Here is a 27,236-nt window from a genome sequence, read left to right as displayed (position 1 = left end):
AGCATGGAGAAGCCTTGGGGTTCCCAGCACCACAAACACTGTAGGAGGTAAACTTGGCCCAGATCAATCTGACCAGTGGACCCTGGGCTGGAAAAGGGACTTTGGTTACTCAGTGCTGCAGAAGTGAGGCACAGCCCCTCTGTGGGGAGAGCTGTTCATGGGCATCCTGCTATCAGTATGCCAGCCCAAACAGGGTCAGCTCAGAGACATTGGGATGGGAATGCACATGGTGTGCTGTAGAAGGAGCATGATGGACCAGCCCACAAGCTATGACATGCTTCATGGTGATGAGAAAACAACAACAGCACCTCTGAACACCAGCACTCTGAGAGCTAAAAGGATCCCTGGTTTCCCCATCACAGCAGGCCCCCTCTTTTTGGACTCTTTTAGTGCTTTTATATGATCTTGTCTTCATGCCAGAAGCACTGGTGTGAAGTTTTCCACATGTGTGAATTTGTCTGCCTACAAATGTGTGGAGATATGGAGGGCTGGTGCAGCAGATGGGTCAGGCAGGAAAATGGTGGCACTCACCCTCATGGGAGCAGGGACCTGAAATCTCCACAGTGCAAACCTGGAGAGCCCAGAAGCAGGGATAGCTCACCCTCACTGGTAGGACCCCAGACTGGGGTGCCTAGGGGGGCATAAGGTCTCCTCCAGACCCTAGGGCATGCACAGAGCCCATCTGGTCTGGTGATGTCTTCCAAAGCTGTAGGGAAAGGGTATCAGCAGGGCTAAAGTTGGTGAAGAGATACAGTCAAAAGCTCAGCCTTCCTTTGAAGTGGAGCAATACAAATTATTCACAACCAAAAGCTGCATTTGCAAATCTGAGGGGATTTCTACCTAACAAAGTAAACATATGAGAACAATTCAAACCAGTGGGATAGAAAGGGAGAAAATTATTATATATAACACCATTCATGTGTGATTTATTTATTTTACACACTTCTCCATCAGTGATGGAAATGCCATCTATGCCTTCAAGCAATGTGGAATTTCCTTCTCATGAACCCCCTCCCTGACCTCTGTCTCCAGAGAGACAAAATGTCATGGCCTGAAATCAAGCAAGCAATTCAAATAATTATCTGCCACTTACAGTGCCTCTTTCCTGCGCAGCCTAGTGGCACCCCATCAGCTTCATGTGACAGCTGGGGAAACCAGAGGAAAGCAAGTTAAGTGATTGCTCAGAGTCTCACCAGAACTGGAGGGTAAATGTCCTGCCCTTCTGTCCAGCCCTTGTCCCTTGGGTCATGCTGCTTCCATCAATGATTTGGGAGTGAAATCACAGCACTGGTATGCCCTAATCCTCTATGGTTTTCACTTTTTTTAGCAATTGTAAACACCAAATCACTATCCCGGTTATCCTAGCTGAGATGGTGGACAAAGACAAGCGCTCAGAAGGAAAGAAAATAACAGGGGTGCGTAGTGTGGCTTCAAGAAATCACTTAATGACAGGATGTGGAGAAACTCAAAGACAAAAATATCAGAAGGAATGACAAGAATGGTGCCACAGTAAAGGGCTGCTGAAATGCAGGGAGCAGAGTGAAGACCTAAAAAGGCAGGCTTGGAGAAGGCTCATATAGCATCACAGAAGACATTGTTGCATGCCACACACCAGAGAGATTAAATGAATGTGGTGTTACCCTGACGTCAGGAGAAAAGCAGGATGGAGCACAGGCAGGAATATGAGGGAGTGAGAAAACAAGAGCAAGTGTACCTCACCTTTATTCCTTGCTGCGAGTGCTTTTTCACAGTTTGTGGCAATCTGCTGCCATAGAGAAAGCAACACAAACTGCACAATGGAATGTGTTACAGACACACACACGATGAATGCCAAAGGATCGGGAGCTGCCCTTTGCATTCACCCATAGCATGCACATTCTACCTTCTTCGAGTAAACAAGCTCTGAATCAGAGGAAGCAGATTGCATGGGGAATCTCAACCCTATTATCAGCACATCCCTGGTCCAAAACTGTGAAGAATCCTGGGGCTCCTCAGTGGGGATTAAAATTAGAAACTCATAACAAAAATAGAAGGGTGTTTCTTTTAATAGCCTAGTTTTGTTTTGAGATACTCTTTAGGGAACACCCCACTGAAATGTGATCAAATGCCAAATCATTGACTACATAAAAGTTGTCCTATTTGTGCAGATGATTTGGTGACTTATTTTTTATTTTTATGTAATAGATGATCATTAAAAAATGTATAAAAATAAGCTGCCATGATCTGAAGAGGCTGTCAAAGCAGAGTGCTTGGGCTGTTAGCAGTAAGGGAGAAGGCAACTTTCCTCCTGCCCAGTGCACACAGTGGCAGCAGGCCCCAATGTCTGCTTAGTGCTGAACTGAGATTACATGCCATGTGTGGAAATGTCCACATAGATGTTTCAAGGGAGCCTCAGGAGGGGATAATGCCACACTGAAACCCTGGTAGATTATTGACTGCTCTGATTTGTTTCCCATGTTCTTACTAGTACAAGCGTAAGGGCTAAATAACAATGCTCTTTGTTTAAGTGAGCTTGATACACTTTAGTGGAATTTTTTTTGCCTTTTTGTTATTGAAGTCACAGCACATTACCAAGCCTTCAAGTCACAAATTTACGCAGATGCATTTCTGGCCATTAGCCAAGTCATAAGATGGCAAAACATAAGCCTCAAGAGCAGCAGGCTTATGAAAATACACCATTTACAACCCCTACTATGAAGTACTCTCAAAAGCCTAATTTTAGATGTGCACACTGGAATCAAATAGCAAAGGGATCGGTGGGGTGACTAATGGAGGATTTTTTATTCAAATGTCAATTATAATTAACCTAAAGCACAATATTCTTCTGTCCCAGGGCAATCATGGTGACATGCAGCACCATTCTTGGAAGCTGGCAGGACATCCTGAGACGTTCCTTGCCTCAAGAAACAAAACCACCAAATGTTTCTGCCAATGCTTGTCCATGAGTCTTGCTTTGGTGTCTGTGCATCAAGGGCTGACCTTGGGCACCAGCAGACCAAGCAGCTTCCCTTGGCTTTTCCCTTCCCACCACCCTCTTCATTGCTGCAAGGCCACCTCAGGGATGTGTTCCTGCACCGCCACCCTTGTCCTCATCTGCCTATTTCGTATTGCACAATAGCAAATTGTCTGCTCAGGGAGGAGCAATTGCTCTTGGTATGTAAAGGAAGCAGAAGCTCCTGGTGCTTGGGCTCCTGGAGGCTCTGAAAAAGCAGGAGGCAATGTCAATCCTTTCCCATGGGAATGGCCTCATCACCCACATCCCTGATCCTCCCAGGGACTGGCTGTAGGATGGCAAGTACTGCTGCTATGGTCATAACTGGGACAGTTGCGCTCATCCTTCCTTTCATATTTTCTTTTTCTCCTTTCTTTCCCTTACTTTGGGCAGGGGGTGGCAGCCATCAGTGAGACAAGGTGAAGCCCCTTCAGCAGCAAGAGGAACTGTCAGGAACACTGGTTGGTTGGGGTTTTTTTTGGTCTACTTGTGCCATAATCTCTTCCCAGAATCAAATTATTTTGCTGTGTTTTGCCAGTATACCACCTAGTAAGACAGCATCAAACCTACAGCTGTGTTGTAGCAACTCATACATAAAGCCTAAGGCCAAGAGCTGCAGAATCTGAAACCCACACTTTGGCTTGTGGCATAACTATGTACGTAAAAATGGGAGGATCCCCATTCCCCACTCCACTCCAGTGGTTTTGTGCTAGTTTAACGCTCAATTTCCATGCAATGAGGCTGTAATAAAAGAAGCGTAACGGAGTAGAATGGTGTGTGTGCAGGTCTCATTTACAGGGAGCCCCTGTAAATGAAAATTGTCAGGTCACTGTAGAGAGTGATAAGGTCACCCCTGAGCCTCCTTTACTCCAGACTAAACAACTCAGCTCTTTCAGCTGCTCCTCATCCAACTTGTGCTTCAGGCCCTTCCCCAGCTCCATTGCCCTTCTCTGGACCGGCTCCAGCATCTCAGAGTCTTTCTTGCAGTAAGGGGCCCAGAACTGGGCCCAGAACTTGAGGTGTGTTCTGTGGGCCTCACCAGCGCTGAGTGCACAGGGCTGATCTTTTCCCAAGTCCTGCTGCCTACACTGTTGCTGATAGGGGCCAGGATGCCTTTGGCCTTCTTGGCCACCTGGGCACATGCTGGCTCATGTTCAGCTGTTGTTGACCAGCACCTCCAAGTCCTTTTCTTCTGAACACCTTTGTAGTAACTCTGTCCCCAGCCTGTAGTACTGCAGGGGGTTGTTGTGACCCAAGTCGTAACACACACTTGGGCACTCAGCACTCAGCCTTGTTGAACCTCATGCAGTTTGCCTCTGGTGACCAGCCGCCAACTGGATGTAGCTCCATCCCCTCTCTGGGCCATGCCAGCCAACCAGGTTTTAGTCCAGCAAAGAGAGCAGCTGTTCAGGCCATGAGTGGGAAGGTTTTACATTAACTTCTGGTCTATACTCATCGCATAGTAAAGCTACGTCTCAGGGAGCTCGTTCAGGTGGCTTTATTGGGAGATTTGTACTTTGGGGAACAGAGCAACCAAACCACCCCAAACTAACCCAGTATGCACACTGGAGAGACAAGGGCTGCCTGGATTATTCCCTGTGATATGCAGGGCAATGACTGAGATCCCATAGGAGCCTTTCAAAATCAAAAAATATTCTTCAATCACAGCAGAGCTGCAAAAAGTCAGAGTGTTTGACTGACAAACCAGCAGAGGTTTGCTATGAAGTGCCTCTTTGTTTAAAAACCTTAAAAGGGGGAAGTGTAGCAAAGTACAATAAATAAACTCTGGCAATCCACTTTGAACAAATTTCTTATCTATAATTGCAGGAAAGAGGGAAAGCAGCAAGTCTGGGGCTGAGGCAATAACAACATGCATCCAGGGAGCTGTACCTTCCTTGGTAGTTCCTGGGCTCCTCTCATTGATTTATACTTCTATTTGAGTATAGAAAGCAATAATGAAAAGTTGTGCTCTTTAATACACTGAAGACTTGTTCTTTTATCAAGAACAAGAGTCTGGCATCTCATCTACATGTGTGAGCATAGGGTTCACATTGCCATCCCAGGTAAGAGCACATTGGTGTCTGTCCTGGCTGCTGTAACAGAGATCTTATTATCAGGAAACAATTAGGCAGGAAAGCATGGGTAAATAATTTATTGTAGCATATAAATGCTTTCAGGAGATGGAAATACTAGCTACAAAAGTGCTCTATGCCTAAGTGGGAAAAGGCACAAATTCAGTGGCTGGAAGCCAAAACCATACAAACTCATATGAGATATAAAATTTAGATTTTGACCAATGAGGTTGTTTAACAGTGGACCACAGGCATTGATGAAATTCTCATCTCTTGATGTCTTCATATCAGAAGTGCAAAGCTTTGCAGAAGCCATGTTTTAATCAAGTGCTTACTGAAGAAACTCCCAAAATTGATAGGCAGACCAGAATGAAAGGGTTTGAGATGGACTGAGGGACAGAGTTAGGCAACTGCTTTCAAGTCACTCTATGACTCTGCCAAGCTAGCTATCTATAATAAAACTCAACAACTCACTCCTTTGAAATCAATGTATCGTCCAATAACCCCATAAAAATACAATTTGTTTCTTTGTATTTGTACTAAAGTTAAGTCCCAAACTGACTTTTCTAATACCTAATGGTCTTTGAAGGCTACAGAATCTTTAACTCAGTTCTTGACTCGAATGTATCTTCTGGTTATTTCAGGACCAGCAGACATTATACAGAAAAAGTCAGAAGCTTTGCTGGCCACATGTCAGGCAGGGAAGCCCCACTCCTAGGCAGGCTCTCCAGTGCTCAGCCAGTTACAGGGCACATCAGTTTCTCTCTGAACCTGACCTGCCAATGACTTCTTGGCCAACAAGAGACCTCTTGTTTCAGGACAACATAAGATGATTTGAAATAACTTAGTTTTAGTCATAAATAAAATACTCCTCTTTGATTTCGGCTCTCTACTCATATTTGGATTTTAGATTTATTTTTCTACATGTAGACTGATTCTCACAGGTTGATAGCTATTAAAGTAGGTTGGTTTGTTGCTAAAAGTAGCCCATAACTATAACTGGTATTTCCTTTTTGGTAGCAAAGATGATATACCATATATACACTAGATACATAGCATAAAAATGCAAAACTTGTGCTGAATGAGCCAGAAAAGTTTTAATTGGAACAGGCTACACATTTATAACAAATGATACCTTAGACAAAAAAGCATTATTCATAGACATTTAATCAGAGTAATAGTTTCTGATCAGTATGATTTTCAGCATTTTAGAACTAATAGATGTCACCCTCTCACACCTCATTTTTATAAATTGGAAGAGGAAACTTGGCTTTTTTCAAATCTCAACTGGTTTCTCAAGTTCTATTGCATTATTGAAGTAGCTATTGGATTGAACACATCTGATAGGAAGAAAATATCCTTTCAGTAGAAGAGACAACAGATGGCCAAAAAAAATTTCATGCTTTAGCAAATTTCATTTCCAGAGTTCAGATAGTGATTTCATGAGTAAATTGACTTTTACATAGATTTCATTTAAGCAGATATATACTGGCTAAATAGTGTTATTTACATAACCTAAAGTTTTTAATAGTGTAATATCAGGGGTCAATAGTAAATAGTGTAACCACAGGTCATTATGATTGTTTATTTGCATGAAAACTATTTATAATAAGGAAAATAGCAACTTTTTAACTTATTTTATCTAATTGCCTGTTGTTATATTCAAAGATCCTTAGGATCTTGAGATTTTTGCCTGTCTGTGGCTGACAATTATCCTATGCAAACTACTCAGCCTTGTCACATCTTTGTGACTCACTTCTGCACTTGGATCATGTAAGGACAACTAAACAAATGCAAGTTTAGCAAGACAAGAATCTCTCCTTGACTTTGAAGCACCTAAGAGTTGAATTTCACAGATTCAGGGAGTTATACTTCCCCTTTTCAATCCTATGCTGTTTTTTTTTTTTTAACTGCTTTTTCTCCTCCCTACCATGATAGATCTTCTTTCATGGAGAATTTTGGAGCATTTTTTTCCTTCCTTATATATGCAACAATTAGTCTCACATTCCACAGTCTTCAACACTTGAGTTTAAGGTATTGCCCTGAAAAATAGTTTTTGTCTTTAAAAGAAAACAACAGTCTTTCAGCTCCCTAAATATAAGCAAGATTTGATTTACCTTTGCATTATGAAGGCATATTGCCTGTGAAAAAGTGTGGAGTCCAAAGACACATAGATAAATGAACATATATATTTTTAGATATTTATCAAAAATACATATATATGTACATGCACAATTTGTGCAAGATTAGCCAAAAATGAGGAAAATCCAAGAACAGATTAAATAAATTGCTATAAGAAAATTGACATCTGGAGACGTTTCTTCAGACTTAGTATGAAGCGCCTGGAAAAAGTTTATTTCTTTTTCTATTCTCCTTCTCAAAGGTATAATTAGTGGTTTTCTGTGTGTGAGGGCCAGCACATGTATTATATATGTGTTCCTGTATGCTTTACATCCACAAATGTGTGTGTGTGTGTGTGTGGGTATATAAATGTATATACACACAGATATTTTAAATATTGTTTGTCATTAAAAATACTTTGCAGTTGAAAGTAAATAGGGAAAGTAAACAGTGAAATAATAATTATATGTATTATTTATGTTTCTGAACTGAGGAATTCTGATAAGAGCGTGAAAAATTATTCCCACTGGGAAAAGTAACGGCACTGAGATGAGCTCTTACTGGCAGCGAGGAGCCCACCTTCCCCCAGGGCTGAGCAGGACTCCATGCTGGTGCAGGGTCTGCCTACTCTGAACCTGATCAGTGCACAGGATCAAGGCCAGAAGACAAAACTGCTCTGCAGATGTCAATGAAGCTCTCAAAGCAATGTTTTAAAAGTAGAGTTCTGCTAGGTAGCATGCTTCTCTGGGACGCAAAAAAGATAAGAAAGGGAAATGAAAGCAGTACCAGGTATAATTTACATTAGCTTGTGCCACTGCGATGTGGCCACTTCCATTGGTCTTTCCTAAAATTTCTAAAAGGTGCATCATGCATTTCTAATGGTGTTCAGCTCTGCTATTGCTGTTGGTTGGGTTGCCTTATATATGCAGTTCAGATTTTATTAAACAAGGTCATACAGTGGTCATGGAGAACATTTTAATTTTTACTAGATAGGTAAGAGCCGTCAAATCAGGGAAGAACAAAGACACTTCATCACAAAGGACTGTTTCTGCCTTTAGTTTTACAGTCCTTATTATCAGCCTAATGTAATTCTTGCATTGTTTTGCAAGTGAAAAGAAGTTTCATAAACTTCACTTGAAAAGGTTATACATACCTAGAAGTGAAAGAAAGATGAAAAATCAACAATCACACCCAACCTAGGATGATTCATCATCCATAGAGGAAAAGATAAAATCTCTCTTTTCTGGAGAAAGAATATGCAAAAGAAGTCCATAAAATCATTGAGCAATATTGAAAAATAAATAAAGCTGCAATCAAATGGAACATAAAATGAGAATTAGATTAAAAATGTACAGTGCCGGTAGGCAAAAGGTAATGGTCAAAAAAACAGTCAGATGAATGGAAATACTTGAGTCTAAATGAAGACATTGTTACAGGATATTGTAACGCGAACTAGGAGAAAGGAAAAAAATTAGTGTAGCAAGAAGGTAAAAATCATAACAGAAAGCATAGCTGTCTGTTGGTGGAGAAACTGTGTCTGCGTTAAAGACATTTTTGGCAGTCAAATAATATGATTAAGTCATCCACATCAACAAGTCCTAGGGTATCACTCTGGATTGAAATTGTGGGTTATAGGTTAATTCTGGGGCAACATCAGTGGAGCACAGTGGTGACCACGGCCTCCAGGATCAGAAACAGAACAGTGATGGAAAATTTCAGTCATTGCTTATCCCCCTGACAATGGGGAAATGTCATTGCAGGCACCACACAGAGACAGAAGTTGAAGGCATCATAAATGACTGTGTTTTCTCAAGAAAAGTGAAAAGAAACAGTCCCCAAACTGGTCTAGATGAATACTATATATATATAGGGAAAAAAGCATTATACCAGATGCAGATCAAGATAGAATCATAGAAAAGATACTCTGTAGTGTCTAAACTACAAAAGTTTAATGCTCTAAAAGGAGAAAAATGTTAAAAAGTCAATTACATTATCACAGCACTTTAAGAAGTGTGGTTAACAAAATCAGAGAAGCTTATTAAGAAGAAGAAAAAGAAGAAGAAAAAAAGAAAAAGGAAAAGAAAAAGAAAAAGAAAAAGAAAAAGAAAAAGAAAAAGAAAAAGAAAAAGAAAAAGAAAAAGAAAAAGAAAAAGAAAAAGAAAAAGAAAAAGAAAAAGAAAAAGAAAAAGAAAAAGAAAAAGAAAAAGAGGAAAAGGATTCTTTGTGTCAGAATTCAGCACAGAGAGGCTTAAGGAAGTTTGCACAACAAGTCTTTATTTACAGGGGTGAGGCTGAGGGGTTATGTCAAATTGAACTGTCAGTAGAGAGGGTTTTGAGCAAATCAATAAAGTGAGTCACAACACATTGCCAGGCACAGGTAACAATCACTCGAGGGATCCAAGGGAATTCAAATATAAAATTGCTGAACTTTTCACAGGAGTGTGTAACCTATAGCTTATATTGGCCCAGGTTCCAGAGTAATGGAAGGTGGCAAATGTGGCCTCAATTTTTAAAATAATCTCCGGAGGGGAGCCAGGAAACCAGAGAATGGTAAATTTGACTTCCTGCTGAGGCAGACTGATGGAAGTTATAATAATGAGCCGAATTAGTAGACATGAATATATACAGCTTACTGGAGATAGTGGACAGGGTTCATAAATAAAGAAATTATGCCTCACAAATCCTGTACAGTTCTTTGAAAGGATCATTGCCCTTGTAGACAAGGGCAACTTGAGAAAAAAAATTACCTTTGGATTCCTAAACCTTTCTAAAATATCCCTTCCTAAACAATCTTACAGAAACCTAACGTCAGGGGGAGATTGCTGTGCATTAATAACTGCTCAAAGGAGATGGAGCAACAGGCAGGAATAAATGGTTGCTATTCTTCCTGGGGCAGTAACTTGGGGAATCCCAGGGGGATCTGGCTGGGAATGGCCACAAATCACCTAGAAAAGTTGAAGAAAACATTGAGAGGAGAAAGTTTGCTGGTCTTTTGGAAGTAGTCAGAACAACTGAAACAAAAGCATACTGAAGAATTTCAAAAGTTTTCATCAGGCTGAATGGGTGATAAAATGGAAGATAAAACTAATTCTCAATAAACATGAAGTAATACACACATGGGAACACAGTCCTAAGCACACTTTGACAATTATCAGATCCAAATTCAACTGGTTTTGTTTGGGAGATGAGGGACAACTCAGGTCGCTTGTCCCAACACATCTTCTTGACAACCTTTCATTGTCAAAAATTTAAACCACTCTAGGGACAGACTAAGAGCAGCATTATTTTAATAATGCTGTCACAGCTTAGAGACAAGATTGGCTCTGTCTCAGTCTCTGTCTCGTAAAGGAGGTGGAAATTATAAAATTTCAGAAAGAGAGGTAGCAAAAATGAGCAGAGGCTTCTGTGCAAAATGAAGCTTATATATGAAGACTGCTAACACAGAAAAAAGGTCCAAACAGGACCCACCTAAGACATATAAAAGTCTTGAATGATATGGAGACCAGGAGGACCAAACAATTCTGCTTTTTCCAATACAAGAGTTGGGATCATTCAGCAGAAAGTTTTAACAGCACACCTAAACCAAACAAAAATAATTTTCCACATAGCACACAGAAAATTGTGGAAGTGACAAAGGATGCCATGGAGGTTTAGCATATGAAGAGTTTTAAAATAAAATCAGTGGCTACAGAGTGAGATATTTGAGTGTTAAACAGCAGCTCCACTCAGCAAGCCCCTAATCCTTGATTTCTAGAAACTGGGAAAATATAACAATATAAGGATTATAATCAGCCTCTTTCTCATGGACTCTGCTTGCAGCTGCTGTGGCCAGATGGGATAAATGGACCCTTGCTCTGACCCAGCATATCTTTAAATTCTCTGTGTGCTTTTGTTCACTTCAGCAATCTGCTATTTGGCAGTGCTGAAGAAAGAGAGAGGTGGCCTGATGGTTGTGGTGAAGCTGAGTTGCACAGAAAAGCTTGAAAGAAAAGAGCAATATTTTCTCACACTTCCTAACAGCCCAAAATAGCTGATAATTCTCCAAGCCCAAAGTCTGTCACATTAAAAGGTAGTAATCCCTCAGCCCAAAATGTTGCACAGGTAGCAGGTTTGGGTAGGTAACAAGAGTATGCTGTAATCAATGGGAGGAAAATTAATAACATATGCCTGAGCTGTGAAGTTCTAATGGCACTGAAAACTAAGTGGCAGGCACACTCACCAGGCACTTTGGGATTCTCCTGCACCATATCTAGTGTATGAATTAGCACTTTCCCTTTTGAACTTCAAAATTTCACAGACATAAAAATCCCTGAAGTAGGAATAGGAGAAAGGTGTGACGAGCTGGGTCTAACCCACATGAAAAATATTATTCTCTAAAATAATCACAGTTGTTTTTAATAACACAAAATCTCATTTATAAAGTAAAAGGGTTTGTTAGAAGAACACAAATTGCAGCTTTTTTAAACACAGATTGCAGCTGTGTTTCATACAACAAATACTGTGTACAGTGGAAGCTGCTCTGCTGGCTGACAGCTCTTCAATTCCTGGGAACTGCTGCTCTCTGGTGCTCATCTTCCAAACAAAAACGTGGGACAAATTCCCTTTCATTCACTTCATACTGCTTTGGATGTTGCTACTGAACTGCCTCATCAAGAGAAGAATCAAGATGCAGTAACTCATGTTCAGACACACATCCTTTCTAATTAAGTGCTGGAAAATAATGTGCACTTGAATTGTAAGATGAGTCTATGCAATATGTAAATGAGATTCAGTCAATTTGCAGTTTGGGCTTTGTACAGCATGGTGTCTTCTGTGCATGTGACATAAACAGCAAAGAAATTTCTAATTTTGGTAGTGGTGGTAGCCTAGTTTAAACATTTTCAACAGAGCATGTCTGGACTCCTCATTTCAAAATTATTTTCATTTTGAAATTGATGGAGGCATCTTGAAAATAGGGTTAAATAACCTGAAAATGAAACAAAGCACTCCTTTTTGCAGCTGGATGGTTGATACACTGTTTTTCAAGGAGGCTGTTTGCTTTAAAAGGAGTATAAATCCTGTGCTGGGTCCCTACAGTCACAAGGACCTTTGATGCATTTTGCAAATGATGGCTTAATTTCTGTTTTGATTTTATAGTAGAGAAACTACATGGGTGAAATAATGAATGATTTGGTAATATATCTTTCACTATTTATTGCTTATTTTCATCACGGTTCTGCCGTTTTTATTCCCTCTGCAAGCCAGTACATCTTCCTCGATGTGAGAGGCTGCTGAACTAAATAAATACAAAGCAGAAACTGTCTGCAGAAAAATGTCTATTAGAAGTTCTCTCCTTTCCGTTTTAGATAATTATGTCCTATGAACTGCACAAAGGAAATAACAAAGTCAGCCAGTAAATCAGAGGCAGTAAGTAGAAAAAAGGACTGTTGATGGTGTCTTTAACTGCTGAAAATGGATATATGCATGAAACAGCAATACTTTACAAAATCATAGTTATTTCTGACTTTACTGAAATGCCTGCTGCTCATTACAAAGATTTAAGAGATTGATGCTGGGAAGGGTAACAGTTAAATTTAATGAAAGTTGCAGAATCATGCTCTCTGAGCTACTGCAATTATATTTGACAGAAACTGTAGAAACATTTAGTTCACCTTTAGCTGATCATCACAACATCCTATGTTGTTGATCTTGGTGATTTCAACATCCTCTAATTGTCATAATTCTCTAGAGGTTTTCTTAATACTTCTACTTCCTATTTATGCTGCTTTGTTAAAAATGCTTGTCTTTTAATATTATATGCACCAATTTCAGCTAGAGAAAAATTGTGTAAATCTACCTACCTATAAAATAAGAAAGTTAAGGAGTTTAGAGGGGCTTGTGCTGGCAAAATTTATGCGTACTTCTAAAATTTTAAATATACACTCATCATGTATTAACTGATAGCAAAATGTTTAGCAGAGGAGTATCCTGTTTTATTTGATTTTTAATTTTTTTTTTAATGTACAGACACTTAATATAAATACTGCTTCTCCAAACCATCCTTACACAATCATTTTTATTGTATCTTTGCATTATATGTTCTGGGATATCTATCTCCAAAATATTATTATTTTCATACCATTTTCCATGTACAAATGTGAGCTACATTTTAGCTGCCAACAACTCAGGAATCATCTGTAGTTAAATGTTCCAGCTGAATACTTCCAAGGCATTTATATGTTGTAATAGAATTGTTCTTCAGATCATCCTACAAAATTAGGAAAATGTGAGGTAATTTCCAATAAACAATTACCATATAATTAACTGAGTGATTGGGGGTGAGGGGAAAGCGGATGCAAGGAAGCCCTTGTTTCTTGAGGGTTGTTATCCCTTAAATGAGCACAAGGTAAACTTTGGTGAAATGGGTAGAAGAGCATGGCCTGCAACTAACCCCCAAATACAAGACAGAGATACAGAGACAGTGTCTAGGAGGAATGAGAAATTAAGAGTTAAATCAATGGAAATTGAAGTTTGAAAAGATGCTGAGGGCAACAGAAGTTCAGACTCATCATTAAGGTTCACTGGTGCTGCCCTGCTGATGAAGTTATTGTACTAGATACATAACTTTTCACAGTTTTTTGAGTTTATGGACTCATATAAATCCTCTCTTGTGTATCTCCATGTTTGGATTTGCAGCTTGAGGGTTTATAAGGAGGAGAGGGCTGTTGATATCTTGACCTGGCCTGTCCTGCACCATGTCTGGCTCCAAAGCTTGCAGATGTGCTGTGACATGATGAGTGAGGTCTGGCATCATTTTGTATTCTCCATTTCCTGCTTGCAATCTTTTCTGCTGTGGTGTGGGCCTGTGGAAGCAATGGAAACAGAGGATCTGGCCTGGATAGATAACATGGGAAAGGGAAGGAGTGAGGAGATGAAAGAGAAGGGGAGAGAGGTTAAGGTCTGAGAAAGCCCAAGAAGTGCTCCAAAAAGTGAGGAGTTTAGCCGAATGTTGCGTTTCATGTCTCCCCCTGGGCATTCATTCAAGTGACCCCACATTTACAGATTGTTTTGTCATGGTCGTGGACAGGTACTGGAAAAGATAGAATTCTGCCAAGATTAAATGATTAAGAAAATCCTTTTGCTTCTGATCAAATTCAAGAAAAACTGGTGGCATAAAAGATTCCCATTGAACATTGACTGCTGTCTATCATGTTCTGCTACTGCAAAAATGTGATGGGACCTGCCTGGAGAAAAGCAGACTGCTGTTTGCACAGAGCCAGCAGAAATGTAGCCACTAACTGATTGAAAACATTTCTTGTGCTAAATATTCAGCTTTGAGAAATAAGGCCTTAAGTACTAATGTAGTTTAAATGGTTCTGGATTTGGCTGAAGCTCAGAAGCTTGCTTTCTGTCTGTACAAATAAGGCACTGAATGTCCAGTCAAGACATTCCTAAAACAGAGCTTCTTGCAGTTTAAAATTAATTGCTAGTAATAAGTCATTATGATTTTATGTAATATACTAAATTTCTTAGTATAGTTCTGATAGTTGCAGCCAATTCTTAAACTTCCAGGAACTGTGCTGTGGGATGCAATGTTTCTATAGAGATTTTTTAGTTGTGCCACAAAATAGGTCTGCAAATGTATAACAGGGTGTTCCCTCTTCTGCAATCTCTTTATCTCTCAACTGTATATTACAATGGTCTTTCACAAAACAATAGTATGTCTTCCCATAATTGTCTTTCCTGAAGATGTCTTCATGCCTCTCAAAAAGATGGAGAACAGAGACAGAAAAATAAATGGAAATTTTCTGTTTTCAGAGAAGTAAAATCCTGGCTCTACTGTTGTTGCTTTTCCTTCTCTATATTGTTACTTCTATTCTGCCCTTTTGCTCCTGCTCACACAACTTTATTTTATGTTCATATTCAACTTTGGGTTAGAAATAATCTGAGATTTAGGAAGGAGAGGTTATTAGAAAATATTAATATAGTATTGTTCACTCTGTTTTAAAATAAATGGCAAGTTACTATAATGCATTAAAGTGGAAATAGGTTCTTTTTTTTAAAATAAACCATATTTTATTGGAAACTCAGGGAACTGGAAGGGCCTAATTAGTAAAGCTAATTAAAAAAAAATAAAAATGAAAGGAAAATTACATATGGAATAGGATTATCGATATACAATAAATATATAATGAGCTATCTCTTCAAGCTGCTAAAACCAATATGAGAAGCTTTAAGAATATTCCTAATGACTAAATTTCTGTACTTGATTTATTTTAGTGGACTTCTGTAGATGTTATGCATATTCTCTATTAAAGTAAAAGAAAATGTAAAAATAATTTTGTTGGAGAGAATTTTTAAAGAAACACTGCAATTCCTATTGAAACTACAAAGCATTTTTCAAAATAATTTTAGATGTATAAACATTAACTCTTGTATTGAAAATCTGGCTCAAAGGACTGAGTGGATTGTGAGCATAACAGTTTTATTCTGACTTTTTTTACAAGACGCAGTTCAGCAAAACAATGAATTTTTTAATTAGCAACTTAAAACATCGTTATCATTTTCTACAGAGCAAGATTTTTTTCTGCAAATTATAATAAAAAGAAAAACAAAACAGATTCCACAACTTCCAGAACAATGCCTTCACAAATTAAAGATTTTTAATTCATGCAAAGAGCAGTAGTTTGGTTTTTTTTTATTTTTCCAGCACTACTGAGGAATATTGTTTCTGCAAAGAAAAAAAAAATGAGACAGTTTCAGAACACAAGAACTGCTGAATAAAAGAAGCTAATCTTGCAACATGTTTGTTGAGAAACCAATAATATACTTCCCTGTTTAAGACCAGCTGGAACATCATAGAAGACTTTTATGAATTTTCTGATTTTAATTAATCCCTCAGGGTTCTCCATTGACCTCAGGACAGTTACACAAGGATGAGATTTGTCTTCTTGTTAGAAACAATTCTGTTTATAAATATGTCTTTAATTTTGGTAGGAGCTGGGTGGATTCTTTACTCTTTTTCAGTAGAGCACTGTGAGTACAAAGCTATTTGTCCTTGTTTGGCTGCTGCTTAATTAGACTTTTAAATTCTAACCAAACTTGTTATGGAGCTCACCTGATGCTGGGCTTTTGTCATAAACCCAGCTTTCATCACAGGCTCACATGCTCCTGCTTGCATCTGCCACAGGCTTTCTAGGGTTTTCTAGGTAAAAGAGCCCAAATTTGTGCCTTTCAAGATGTGGGTAACCTAAGGGCAGAGTCTCATGTGACTTCTCTTTTTTTTCAGCTGTGATTTCTGAGTTCACAAAGCTGGGAGCTCTCAGAAAATTGGAGCTGGGTCTCCGTGGCAAAATTAGCTGGGAGCAAGCAAGTACAGGATAAGATCACAGTTAACCCTTCCCTTAAAACCTCCCATCTTTGCCTTGCCCATAAATCTTCATGTGTCACCCTAATCTTTGATCATGTTCACAGCAAGAAGCTGTGGTGGTACAAAGAGCCTTCTCAGTCACTTAAGGAACAAGTAGTGAGTGCTGTTGAACTTGTGTATTTACATAAATTCCTATCTCTGTGTCAGGAAGCTTGTTCATGTATCAGTAAGGAAAGGTGGGGAAAGGAAGGTAGGACAAAAGCTACACACAGCTACACAGAAGGTGTAATGTCAGCATTACACCTTCTCCTTCAGGGGAGGGTCAATCAGAAATGTTTGCCTTCCATACAGCCTTGCTTTGAAGTGGTTTCTTTTGGCTTGATTTGACTGCACAGGAGGCATTGCAAACCAGCCTTTGTGCTGATACTGTCAGCCCTCAGGTAGGTAAGGAATCTGGTGCAGCACTGCCTAAAACGTGCTCCAAAACATCAGTCATGGGGATTACACAATGTATTTCACTGCTGTTTACATGCAGAAACCTCACCATTGGGGTTAATCTTGTAGAAGCAAGTACAATTAGGTGATATTTTGTATGTATGATAAAAGCTGAGCCACAGGGCTCTGTGCCAGGCTCCATTCTCATAAATGTGTAAATCCAGAGCAACTCCCCTAACTTCAGTGAAGATTGCATCAAAGCTGAGCTCGAATTCATATTCCGGGTTCTCACTGCCTACACACAGCCTACAACATTGCCTAAACTGATCCCTGGCTGCCTCATTTCTGGCACCTTAAAGGAACAGTTAACAAATATGTATATAAATATATAAAATAATATATAAATATGTTGGTTTATTATTGTTGTTATTATTATTATTATTATTACTACTACTACTACTACTACTACTTGCATATATACTCATATATATGTACTCTGAATTATTATTAGCTGAGTTGGAAATAGAAGCCTAGCACCAAGAATTTTTTAATATGAATTTTACATTTTAATAGGTGCTCATGCACCTATGTGACATTCACACAGCCAGCAGAATTTATAGATGCATTAGCCAAGAAGAAAGGGAGGAGAAAGGAAACTTTGTCAGAACAACAGAGTGGAAGATAAAATGGCAATTTCAAGGTTAATCTTCCAAACTTAGAGCCCTGACAAGCAATACTCAGATGACTACACTGGAGAAAATAATCAAGTGTTATATAGTGTGTTTTGGACCTTTGACAGAACTTTTAAGTCCATTTTCCCATTTCCTAGAGTAGTCCTTTAATGAGGATATCCTGTGGCTTGGGTAGGCCAGTCCTACAAAAAGAACTTACAGAGAAACTATTTTTAGTCAAATTTCCTACAGATATCTGGCTGTTGACATCATTACAATGCCTAGAGATCCATTTGTCTTTTCCCTTGTCCTACTCAGTGATTTTTGGCTGGTTGCAGCCATATCAAAAGAGAGTTGTAGAATCATTAAATTAATTACATCCCTACAGGTTTTGTGATCTTCTGTGTCTGGGTGGAGAGGAGAGACCTAAGGTAGTACTTTTGCTATGAGCTCTGAAAACTACTACAAGATATTAAAGGAAGATACCCAGGGGAAAGGAAGTTGAAATGTTCCAGCCACAGGAAATGCTTCCATCAGAGCTTGCACTGTATGAGGTGCAGAATGTCAATAGTCACTGAGGCTCAAGTAATCAGAGCTCACTGGAATCTTCTGCTCAGGGACCTGCCTGGTAAAACAATGAGAAACATGATGCTTCCACTGCATGATAAGGTGTAGAAGGATAAAATTTGAACACAGTTTTAAGACATTATTCTAGTTTTTCTAATAAATCACTAGTAATTTTCTAATTGCCTGTGACCCTTCAATAGCTACTTTAAAAATCTGTTCTAAAATGATGTCACTAACTTGTTTCTGTGAGTGGAATTCTTTAGAGGGCTTCAAAATTTTGTGGCAAATGGTAGAACCTTGCAGAAGATTTGTTGCCTTTGGGTTTTAAATCTGGAGCTTTCCAAGAGACTTGATGATAAAATATTGACTTAAATACAATTTCTGTACTCCACACTCACCTTAGCAGATACAGGTCACATCTCTGGCTGGGGTGATTCCTGGGAACTTAACCACTCTATGTGGAAGCTCACTGTGCCTCTTGCATCCTCCACCATGGCTCAGCATTCACTGAAGATGAAAGGAACAAGCTAGAGCTAAAGATTTGGAAGAAACTATTGAAAATAGAGAACCCAGATCTTGAGTTTGCAGCTGTCTGGGGAGTGGATGGGAAATAAACGCTCCAATTTCGTGCCTCCTTGCAGCTGTTAACTGTAAAGTTTAAAGCTGACACATTAGGCACCAAAGACAAACAAGTCATGTGTATGTAATTTATTATCCCATGAAATAAAATTGGAGTTCCTATAGCACATCTTCAGATGGGAAAAACCAAACCAAAACCTTTATTTTTAAAATGCCAACAAGTCTCCCACAGAATGTGTATCCAAGTATCACAGATGGCAAGCACCACACTGTAAAGTATGCAAAAGTACAAATTCATCCACTGACTCCTCCATGAGGGGGTACTTGGAAAAGAAATGTTCAATTAATTTCCAGGCAGTCAAACTTTCTAAACTATACAACTATTGATACAAGCTTAATGTTTCCAGTCAATACTGATAGGCTTTCTTGGCTGCTGAAAGAGACCCTTTCACTTGGCTTAGCTGCACTTCCAGAGAGCTCTCCTTTCCCATGGGACACGCCGTGCCCCCATCCCTAATCGCTGCAATCACAGAGTGGATGTTTCTGTAAGGCCTTTCACATGTAGCACGCTGCTTTACAGACCTGCTTTCTGCCCGTGCTGAGATCCCGTGGAGAAAGGGGGAAAGGTGGTTCCTTTGAAAACAAACACAAAAACAAGCAAGCAAATAAAATGTCCTTTGACACCTCCCCGTGCCTGCGCTGCATGTGTTTACTCCCGCGGGCAGCACCACAGCTGAGCTGGCTAAACCAGCCATGCAGCGAGCTCAGCCCATTGCTTTCCTACCAGCCTTCCCAGAGGTGGCAAGGGGCCAAAGCCTGGGTCTTATCTCCCGGACCCTGCCCTCCACAACCACAGCAGATGGTGAAGTTACCATTTCCCAAAAGGCATCACATGGGAGCTCTCCCTGCCATCCTCACCCAGCGGGCTCCAGGGCTGCAGAGCTCCCAGCACACGGTGACCTCTCCTTAGAGCCCTGCGTGGTGACCTCTCCTGCACCCCACGGTGACCTCTCCTGCACCCCACCTTTGCTGAGGTGCCCATTCTGGGCTCCTTCTAGCTGCCCCAGTGCCAGGACAGTGCCCAGCACTGCCTGTGGAGCAGGGAACAGCAGCAGCCTCTCGCATGGTTGGCCGCGGTGTTACTCATTATTCCAGCCGGATGCATGGCTGCAGTTACAATGATTTCTACCAGCTTGAGAATAAAACCCTAAATGTGCAATTTCCTGCCCTAAAGGCCTTGAATTTCAACTGTATTTCAAATGTGGGCCTCTCATTTACCTGAAAAAGAATAAGTGCCTAAATCTCACTCAGGTACTGGTTTTAGATTCTTCTCATCACTTTCCAAACAATTCTTAAGCCGGGAAATTTAACAAAAGCAGGCTTATTCAATTCCATGCACATAAGCCAAGTAAAACTGGAACTGAAGGGCAGCAGTGGAAGAACTGGGGTCTGGAAGGCAAAGGCCTAATTAGCTGTGGTGTGTTAGAAAATCTGATAACAAATACAAAGCAAAAGGGATTTTAGATGATCTGCACTGACATGGAAGATTCCTGTTGTTTCCTAACCGAGCAAAATGGTAATAAACCTCCTTGTGTGCTGTGTTCATTAGGACTGGAATGCATTGTGACTAAAGAAAATAAAAGCAGCTCTGACACTTTTAACTGATGAGAGCTTTTTTAATGAGACTAGCTGGCCTGACTTTCAAAATGTTCAATGGACTTCTCTGGATTGAATGAAAGTGGCTTCATAATTGTAATGATATTGCAAAATAAATGCAGGCTAAGTTGAACCAGTCAAATGTGATACTCTGAGTTAACTGTGGAGTTATACTTACAGACTACATTTAATGAATATGGAAATTGGTTGATATGAGATAAAAAGGTGTTAAAAGAAGATACCTTGGAGCTCCTTCTCAGGTTTGTGATTTTACACCTCTACTTTGTCACCTTGTTCCTGCCATGCCAGGTTTCTCCAAATGTGGAGATTGAATTCTGAGTTTTCTTAGAACTGATTTTAATTTTATTAATAGAGTACATTTGGATTTTTTCTGGATTCTGCTGTGCTAAAACACAGCTCCAGGAAACCGCCAGTTTTCTAGTGGAAGAACCTAACAAAAACTATCAACATTTACAACACTTACAACACTTAGCATTTACAACAAACAGAGCAGGAATGTCAGTAAACATTTAGGATCCTGCTCTTTATTATCTTGGCAGTGAGTCTTCTGAGTTAAAGCAGGTCAAGCGCAAACCCCAAAGTAGTTTATGGAAGGTGTCCATAAACTGTAGACTTTAAATAACAATTAAAAATCTATTTGTAATCTAAGGTCCCTCAGAGTTTTCTCCTTGTTTTGTCCAATTTTTGAGTTCAGTTTCTTAACATGTAAAATTAAACCTTCTTGAAGAAATAGAAAGCAGAGGGAGGAATTGCTCCATCCGTACCCTGGCATCTCACTGGAGTTTACTGGGTGCAGTGACTGGTTTTGATGAATTAGGAAGAGGCTTCTACAAAGACTGCCATTCCCCACCTCTGCTTTCTGCAGGGTGGCTCCACCAGCCCTGGAACCATCAACATCTGTGCCAGCTCACGCCTTGCCCAAAGAAGTTGTTGACAACCTTTACTCTTATGATTAATCCACAGACAGAGCTTGCAGGGGATGCACTGTGAGTGCCACTCCCTTTTCACTGGTTTGACCCTGGGGAACAGGCAGAGATCACCTGCAGGAGGAGAGGGGGTGCCCTTGCTGTGTGACAGAGGCCACATTGCAAACTGCCCACTGGACACAGCACAGAGAGCTGGTAGCTGCCAAACTACCTGCCCTTAGCTGTCCTGAGAGGCTTCTAATGAAATGGTTACTTGTGGAAAATAACCTTTTTGTTGGAGTGCATTCAAGCCAGGAGGGTTGAGGTGAGAATGCACATCCCATTCAGTGAGAATGCTGTTCCACAGGGTCAGTCAGACAGTGCCCTGGAACAGACAGGTTGCCTGCAGCCCCATGTCCCCCTGTGCACTTGGCCTTCCCAGTGGGGAGAGGAGCCCTCACCTTCCAAGCCTTGATGCAGCAGAAAGGCACATTTGATGTGTTTATTTGGGGTACAAAAGATTCCTTATACCTTGACAGCAGGGCTGCCTTCAAAACCCTCATTCAAACAGAGCTGTGTTTATTGAATTCCTCTGCACTGAGTATATACATGCCTGAGATTTTAATTCTTTCATAACTGAGAAACACTTGGTCATATTTCTATCTGAGGTATCAGGATGAGAATTATTATATATTTGTGTGAATTTTGGTCTGTTTAGATCAAGACTGGGCAAGAATCAAGTATGTGGGACTTCAGAGGTTCCCCAGGCAGAGAGATGGGTGGAGGGAAATCTCTTCTCCCCAGTGGCCTGTTTTGTGACAAAGTATGTCATAAAATCTCAGACATGGAATAAAAAAGCCCACATATTGCTTTTGATAACTACTTACCCTCAGGCTTTCCGAACAGATGGGAGCACTAAACACCAAAATTCTTCAGCTTACAAACTGGCAAAAGGCCCAGCAGCGCTGCTAACAGAAGGAGTTGTACGAGCTCTTCATTATTTACAAATTTAAATTCTTCTGGAAAGAATTACTGTAATATGTAGGACATGATCCCAGGGTTTTGGCAAAATGTATTAGTAACATGAGCTCTTGATCCTAGGAATTAAATTAGATCTTGGAAGGTTAAAGTGTGATGTTGTCTAATGTACCAGGAACTTTACATCTAATGGAAAGTTGTTTACACCTGTTGCGAGTCCTTTAGTTAATACATGAAAGTTGGTCTTTCCACAAGGGAATTGACTGGCTGTCGCTCTCAAATGGTGCCTTTAGAAATCAGGTGAACACTTCTGGGCTGATAGCATGATTATAATACCAGTGCCTCATGACCAAAATGCTACCTATCATTTAGCTCCTATTTTTTTTGTCAAATGCAAATTTTGGTCCCAAGTAACTCATTGTAGAAACTTCCTGCAAATAATTCAAAATTTAGACACTTGTTTTTTGTAAACAGAATATTTTAAAAGGTGGTGGTTTTTGCTTTTAGGTATTATCATAATAATTTACTTTTAAGGATTCAGCTATATCATATCAAAGTAAACCTCCATATGTACTACTGCCTTTGTAGCAGGTAATCAAAGAGGGCCTGGAAGCACTTGAAATAAAATGGTGGGAATGGAGGGCTCAGCTATACAGAGCTGTTTCTGTAATTTCAGGAAACTAAGGAGGTTTGGGTTCTGATGCCAGTGGGAGCTGGGAGCTGCCGATTGAGGCAGCATTGAGGCAGTGAGATCTGCTAGGAAGGGAGTGGGAAGCATCGTGCAGGCATTTCCTGCTTCCCAAGGAGTCTCTGCCAGCACACTTCATCTTCTAATTTGGTAAGGAACAATCCATCTGGCATATCAGCTTTGAAGAAAGTATGCCCGCATTTTATATTGCAGGCAGCAGCTCCTGAGGGTCAGGACAGTGAGAGACACCCAGGCAGAGATTCAATGGGTGGTAGTTTCCTGCTTGCCATAAAACATCCCTCCCCAGAGGGTACCTGCCCATCAATGGTGTGTGGATGTAACTCTCTCCAAAATACCTTCCTCACTAAACTTTCACTGGCATTTCTATTGCTTCCTTTAAATGTTTTGGTGTTGACATGTTGTTTTGTTGGAAAATTCCTGTCTGTCTCTGCTCAGTATCTCCTCCTTCAGTAAGCTGTCAGCGCTTTTTGATTTGCCAGGCTTACGGCAGTCGCATAACAAGGAAACTTGCAATATGAATCAGTGATACATAAGTGTCTCCCAGAGGATGAAAGTGATGGAAATCACAGTTATTGGTTATTATTGGACCAGTGGGAACTTAGGTCTGGAAAAGAGATCATCTTACCAGTTTCACTGTAGTAAAAAGAGCCCCTTCTTTGTTCCCTTGAAGCCACTAATTGCAATGGCAGTTACTTTCAGGCCCCAGTTTTGGGACCATCCACATGGAGTAAGTGAGACTGTTTGAAGCATAGGGATTATCCTGAAACTCAGTTCTTGTTGGTTTTGAGTCGGACCATATCTCCAGAAGCAGTCAGACTATGATTACTGCAATGCATTTCAGGAATATCCAAACCAGTTTTAGCCAAGATGCAACAGCACTGATTTTTTGCAGGAGTTGAAGAGAGCTGAAGGCTGCTGTTGTTGTGCCGTGTTCAGCATAGTGGGAAGGAGGCTCAGAACCTGTATCCTTGGATCACAGCGAAGGCAAACTATTTATTCAGCTGTGTGTGTGAAGGTGGGCAGGCTCTTCCCCTGCTGAGAGGTTTAGTAGATCTCTCACTGTTTTATTCTTCAGCCTTCTCTACAGAAGACCATGCAGCTTTTTTTTTTTTCCCCAGGAAATCTTACATTTCAGTTCGTGCCAATTTGCCTGCATGGGGCATCAATAAAAAGCAACTGACTGAGTCAGGCCTCCTTCCATGTATTTGCACTTTTGCTCCTGTCAGATCTTCTAAAAAATACACAGTTGTGTTTGACCAGTGCTCTAACCAGAAAAACTCTGAAGGACAACAGTTGTTTTTGTTTAGCGCAAGGATCTATGGTTTATCTACAGCTATGTGCTGGCACGTCCTGTGGGCACTTGGGCTGTGGAACTGCCTTGTCCCCCGTCCTTCTGTCCCCTACATTTTCTTCATTAGCTTAACTCTTTAAATGAATATCATTCTTCCCCGCCATTGTGGATGCAATTGTCAATCTGCCAAGTGCCTTAGCAACTAGAGCCCACATGCTAAGACCTGCAAAAGCTAAAGGTGCCAATCCAACCTGCTTTTACACCAGCTGCAAGCAGGCAGGTGAGAAATTACACAAGCAAAGAGATTTTTATTTAAAAAATGGGACATGGCTATTGTTCTGGGAAAACACAACACCCATTACACTTAAAAATGGAACTGAGTACCGTTCCTCTTTTCCAGTAATGGCTAGTACTCTCCCAGTGCCTATCTAGATGCCAATGAAACCAGTCCCCTACACCAAGGTCCTCACAAGGGAGAAGCAAGAGGATGCAGAGGCCTGGAGCAGCCACAACAGCTTCAAAAGCTGCTGCTTGCCCCAACATATGGGGTCTGGAGGGGCTCTCTGTTCCCTGGAACACAAGGTCAGGGACAGCAATAATGACGTCACATGCTGTTGGTTAACCTGTGAGTAAATAGCTCATGCAAATAAAACCTCATTGTAGCACTTCTCTGGGGGGAAAAAATGAATTAAGATGGTGATTGGACTTGCCAAAGTAACATGAATGTGTTAAGAAGGAAATGTTAGTGTTTTGGAGGATGTTTTCCTTCTGTTGGGGAGCAGATATCAAAGTGCTTTTTGTCCTTTGAAAGGAGGTAACTACCATGGACTGCTCTGGTCCAAAACCAAAGGCAATCCAGCAGCTGAGCTGCCATGGAGTAGGGCAGGAGAAGGATTGTGCCTACCTGCATGTGCTTATTCACACACCCATTAGGCAGGAGACTGCTAGAGCTTTCTCTGAACGATTTCAGCAGTGTTTTGACTTCTACAGTCTGACACATTCCAGCCATTTAATGAGAATCTGGGGATTTTTATTGAGCTCACATTTAGGGAATTGAGCAGACCATTTTCCTGTGGGAACATCAGATCTGTACCTTGTACAGAAATGACATTAAGTCACCTTTAATTCCTTTCCTTTAGTTTCTTAAATCCAGGATGTGGGAGAATATAAGGGGAGTGAAACAAGGTGATATAAAACTAACAAAAAAATATTAAATTCTTCTCAAAGTCTTGACATTGAAATGCATGCCTAAAACTCATTCTTACATAAGCTAATATCAGGCAAGTGAAAGCAACTGGCTATGAATAGAGGTAAATTTCTTTTTAAAGGATGAAATTCCCTCCACAATCAAGAACAGCTCTCTGAGGTTATTTGTCAGGCCCTCACCATGCTGCACTATAACAAATTGATTTCAGGCAGAGAATCAGTGAAATTATATCTGACTTGGCCAGCTGCCAGCAACATAAAAGAGATTATGATTTCCAAGAAAAAATTTATGATTTCCAGGATGAGGAAATGGTCTCTATCACCTGCAGAACCATGAATTGTAAGTTAGTGGCTCCCAATGTTTTGTAGGAAAGGCTCACTGCAGAGAATTGGTAGTATTATAAGCCTTTCCTTGGCCCCCAAAACCCTGCTGCTGTGACAAAATCCTCCTGTCCCTTGTCCTTTGGGCTGCTGCTGTCCCCACTCCCCTCTTCTCTGGCCATCCAACACAGGACTCCTGCCATGTCCCCCCTTCCTTTTGTCATTGCCTCTCAGAGGAGAGCTCAGAGGTGAGTGCTTTGTCAGTGGTTTTAGCTGGCACCTGCCCAGGTGTTGCAGGAGAGATGACTCGACAGCATCGTGTTTTCTTCTTTTATCTGAAAATACAATGAATATGGGGTTTTTAGTAAGTAGTTGCATCTGTTGAGATATGTGCTTTTCATGTGCATTGTCATAACCACTGAGGACTGCAAACAAATATTCTCAGATCTAAATATACCATTAGACTACTGTGACAGTATTGCATTTGTATTCATGAGTTCCAAACTGAACAATGACCATTTAAAATAGTGAGGATAATGTGAAGAATCAGTTTGAAAAAATTTAGAGTTGATTAAAAGCATACCTGAAACGACACTTTTCTAATGATGGTGGAGGACATGGCAGCAATTTGGAATAGGATTAATTGATCATCTTGTTTCACTAATACTTTTTATGAGTTTATGTAACAGCAGAGATCCATGGTTTATTTTCAGCAAATTCCTCTCATATCATAAGAATCAGGTCTTTTAGCCCTCTATAAATATTTGATGTGTATGAAATACTTCTTAACTTTTTCTTTTAGATCTTCTTGTTGATAATCCTGCTCACTTGTCACTTGTGCACTTTAATAAAAAGCTGTTCCATTACTCTTTTGTGAGGAAATATCTTGCCTGCAGCTGACTGAAGCCTACTGGCAGCTCTGAGAGAACAGTTATTGTATGAACCTTTGGACAACAGCAGCCCCACAAAACCTAGTGTCTCGGGCTAAGGTAAATCCAGGCGTGCTATAAAAATTGCAGTCTTGTATTTGGAGAAACTGGTTTTGACAAGTGATTTGGTAGCGGCACCAAGTGGCTAAAATACACACTGCAAAGTTTACTAGCCCCAAAATTTCCCAACTCCGTTGTGCTCCTGTGCCTCCGGGAAAAAGCTTCCAGCTAAGTTCAGGGGGCTACAAGCCAGGGGAAGCTGTTTCCAGCCTCTTTTGCGAGTATTAAAAGTGTTAGATGTTAAGGTATACCCTTGGAATATGCTGTTTTGCACTGAAACAGCTAAATATACATAATATTTTCCTAACGTTTCCTTGCACAAATGCTGCAGTTGCCATGGGAGGATTATATAACGATTTGCGGGAATGGATGTG

Source organism: Melospiza georgiana, chromosome 4 (assembly GCF_028018845.1).
Source record: "Melospiza georgiana isolate bMelGeo1 chromosome 4, bMelGeo1.pri, whole genome shotgun sequence".
In the NCBI taxonomy this organism is placed as follows: Eukaryota; Metazoa; Chordata; class Aves; order Passeriformes; family Passerellidae; genus Melospiza; species Melospiza georgiana.
The sequence above is the reverse complement of the archived record's forward strand: the minus strand, read 5'-3'. Positions refer to the sequence as shown.